This window comes from Heterocephalus glaber, unplaced genomic scaffold (assembly GCF_053883595.1).
Source record: "Heterocephalus glaber isolate CG9 unplaced genomic scaffold, H.glaber_assembly_v1.0 deba00001586, whole genome shotgun sequence".
Taxonomy (NCBI): Eukaryota; Metazoa; Chordata; class Mammalia; order Rodentia; family Bathyergidae; genus Heterocephalus; species Heterocephalus glaber.
In genome coordinates this window covers 1099925-1103901 of record NW_028258364.1, presented here as the reverse complement: position 1 = coordinate 1103901, position 3977 = coordinate 1099925, and the positions used below count along the sequence as shown (strand labels likewise).

General features: G+C 35.8%; 1 pseudogene; it reads right to left on the bottom strand.

Annotated features, from left to right (window-relative positions):
• Positions 1–2560: 2560 nt before the first annotated feature.
• Positions 2561–3753, bottom strand: LOC101718140 (transcription factor Spi-C-like; annotated as a pseudogene).
• Positions 3754–3977: the final 224 nt, after the last annotated feature.

The following is a 3977-nucleotide window of genomic DNA, read 5'->3' as shown; positions in this document are numbered from 1 at the left end:
TTTAAAGAAAGAAAATAATTGCAAATCATGAATCCCATTAAGAACTTATTATCCAGTACTGAAGAATCTCAAACTAGTCAGTAATAAGAAAATAAATATTCTTGTTTCAAAGTAGGCAAATCTTCCCATGATGTTGCACACCTGTATTCCCAGCAGACTGGAGGCTGAGGCAGGAGGATCTTAAATTCAGTTTAGACTATACAGGGATACCCTGTCTCAAACAAACAACCCCACCCCAAAATAGAAATAAAAATGGGCAGAAGATTGAAATAGATATTTCTCAAAAGGAATACAAAAGGTCAATAGATATATGAAAAAATTGTTCAACACCTATACTGACCAGAGAAATGTAAATTAAAAGCACAATCAGCTAATGCCTTGCACTTATTAGAGTTACTGTAATTAAAAGGATAAATCATCCATGAAACTTTAAAAACTTCACAACTGCATTTTGGCACAAATACTGTATTATGTGCAATCATTTTTGTAAAGAAAATTTTTGTAACATCCTCAGATATATGTCTGAGTTATTTTTCACCTGAGTATATACCATAAAAGAAAAATGTTTTCATCAATACATAAATTCAATAATCCCAACTGGTGGTTTTAAAAAAAATTCTCCATATCACTTTTATGTTTTACATAGCTTCATAGAAATATGATGGAATATTGTATGTGTAACAGGTGTATAACATGGTGTTTTAATGTATCTTAGATTCAGTGAGATAATTCTTTAATATTTATTGATCTTTTATTAAACTAATTCACCTTTTCACTCTTTTTATTGCTTATACAGATTAATGGGTTTCATTTTGGCAGATTCATATGTGTACATAACACACTTTGATCACTTTAACCCCTGTCACCCTCTTTCTCCACCCTCCCTGTTTCATTTTCTCACAAGAAGAGTTTCATATATTTTGCTCATATCCATCTTCCCATAACCTCTCCCCTTTATTCTTTTTCTTTTGTCTAATAGTTTCTTTTCTACTTTTTGGTCATCTTTTTTTAGATTACACATAATAGAGGCAATGAACAATATTTGTCTTTCTGAGTGTGGCTTCTTTCAACATCCATGCATTGTCCTGAAGATAACAGAATTTCATTCTTTGTGGGTAAATAATACTCCATTTTGTATAGTTACCATATTTTCTTTATCCATTCATCTGTTATTATATATGCAGGATGGTTCTATGCCTAGGCTACTGTGAATTGTGCCATAAACCATGGGTATGCAGGTATTCTTAAAGTACACTAACATTAACTGCTTTGGGTATATAATAAGGAGCAGTATAGCTGGATCAAATGGTAGCTGTATTTTTAGGGTTTTTGAGGAAACTTCATACTTATTTCCATTGTGTCTATACTAACATACATTCCTACCAGCTGTGTAGAAGAGCTCCATAGTCCCTTTTCTCCAAACCCTCTTCACCCTTTATTGTTTTCTGTATTCTTCATGGTAGCCATTCTAACTGGAGTGAGATAGAAGATTAATGTAGTTCTGATTTGCACTTTCCTTAACTGACATTTTTAATCTAGAAGAAGAAAGCTGAGGCAGGAGTATCACAGGCCCAAGGCCAAGCTACACTACATAGTGAGACCCTATCTCAAAAAAACAAACTAAGAAAAAGAAAAGAAAACAAGAGGAAAGGAGAAAAATGTAGAAAAAAGTGTTTGCAAAGAGAATAGTAAGAGTGAGATTATTTCACCCACACTTTCAAATGAATCTTGATAATTTGAAACAATAAACTGTTCATTGCCAAAATTTCTAGTGTTAGTATATGAGGTGTGATCAAAAATATGGTGTTTAAATTTTTAAAATTACAGTAAAAGACATATTGCATTTATCCCCATCAATATATTCCCCCTGGCTTATTCTATCACTATTGCCTCTTTCTGAAGCTCTTCTGGAAGTCCCTTTCATAAGTGTCTTTAGTTGTGCTGACATAGCTGCCTCAATGTCTTGAATTGATTCAAAACATTTACCTTTTACGGTCATTTTGACTTTAGGGAATAGTCAGAAGTTCTAAACTGCCAGATCTGGTAAGCAAAAGTGGATGAGGACACACCAAGTAATGTTTTTTCAAGACTGCCTTTCCATTGCATACTCCTCAGCCTGTATTTTTGATCATATTTTGTAAAGACATGTAAAAAGACCTCTAGAACTGCTTCCAAAAGTGCACGTTCACTACAGACACATTTTTTTTCAACTATTTTCAATCCATGGTTAGTTGAATCCATGGACATGGATACTGTAGACATAAAGGGTTGACTGTATTTGCTTTAAGAGAATAATTCTTCCTGGGCATGGTGGAACACACCTGTAATCCCAGCCCTCTGAGAGGCAAGAGGATTATAAATTTGAGCCCAGGCTGGACAATTTAGTGGCTTGGCCGACTTAGCCAAAATGTGTCACAAAATAAGTTTTTAAAGTGCTGCAGATAAACCTCAGTATAAAAGCCCTGGGTTCAATCCATCAGAGAGAGAGAGAGAGAGAGAGAGAGAGAGAGAGAGAGAGATTACAGGATTCTCTGCACCAGGAAACCAGGAGCTGGAAAGGTTAGTCAGGATAACTTGGCTCATGGTAATTGGCATATGTTTAGATGTAATTTGCATTCCAGTTGTGTAAGCTGAGATATTCTCCATAAGGCTGAACATACTATGAATATAAGATCTCTTTCTCCAAGACATGCAATGTAAAGAGTCTTTGGAGAATGGCCTCTGTGTCAGTCAATGCTTACTAGAGTCAGATACAGAAGAGTGCATACTGGAGACCTGAAGAATCCAGTCAAGGGCTTGGAGCCCACTTCAATGTCTCTGTCCCGGGCAAGTTCATATCAAGGCAAATCCCAAGGGCCAGTGGTGGGAGCTAGAAATTCTGTGCTGGCAGGATGAAGGATCTGTGCAGGAAGGCTGAGAGATCTGCACTCAAAGCTAGGAGACAATGTCCAAGATGAAGACAAGGACTGAAGCTGTCCCTAAGGAAGACAACAGCCAAAACGCCTTGTAAGAAAAACCACCAAAAAGCAACTTCTTTAGGAAAGTCAGCAGGATGCAATCTTCCTCTCCTTGTTCTGTTTATGCCATTCCACTAACAGTCCTCAGGTGTATCTTCCACGCCCAGAACCACGCTGACTCAGTTCAACTGGGAGTTCCATATCAAGTTGATCATTAATTAGTCCACCACAGCCTTGTTAATTGGTAGGTCAGTTATCTCCCTATTTTGATTTCCTCAGTTCTTCTATAATTTCTCAATATGAGGAATGGTCATTTCTGGTGAGTCATGGTCTTCCAGTTGTCTTTTCTTTTTCCCACAAATTCAGAAAATTTTTCTTTTTGGATAGAGACGTAAAGATGCTTTTGGTCATATCTACCCATTGAATATAAAATGTCATCTCTGAATTGCCCAGGGATTTATGAAGGTGTGGAAACTTCCTTCTGTCTTTGCCTCCATTTGCTGGAAAAGAAAATAAAATTGATTTTCAATTAAGCTTTTCTGGGATTGATGGATATTTCCTTCAAAATAGAAGTCTGCACCATGGTTTATTATAGTTCTCATTTATATACAGGTTCCTCTATAGGTAACATTCCATAGCAATTGGAATTTCTCTGATAGAAGGGCAATCATTAATGAAAGCTATGTAATTTTTATAATCTGGGCTATACTAAAGATCTCCTATTGAATGCTGCCTTAGCATCCCCAAAAGCATCTTCAAATGCTTGCCCTAGCTTGTCTTGTTCAATACAAGTCATGTTTCATTAATAAATTGAGAAATCTGTCCATCAGAACACAATGCCACATCAACTCTTCCCCTCTTCCAAAACATGTATGCATCACCAATTTTTCTTTATTTTGTACAGAATAAAATTTGGATAATTTCTCTACAGAAATGTAAGCAACTAAAAATGAAAGTTCCATCAAAATTTTCTTCAGGTAAATTGAAATATTACAAAGCAAAATTACAGAATTTAAAAAG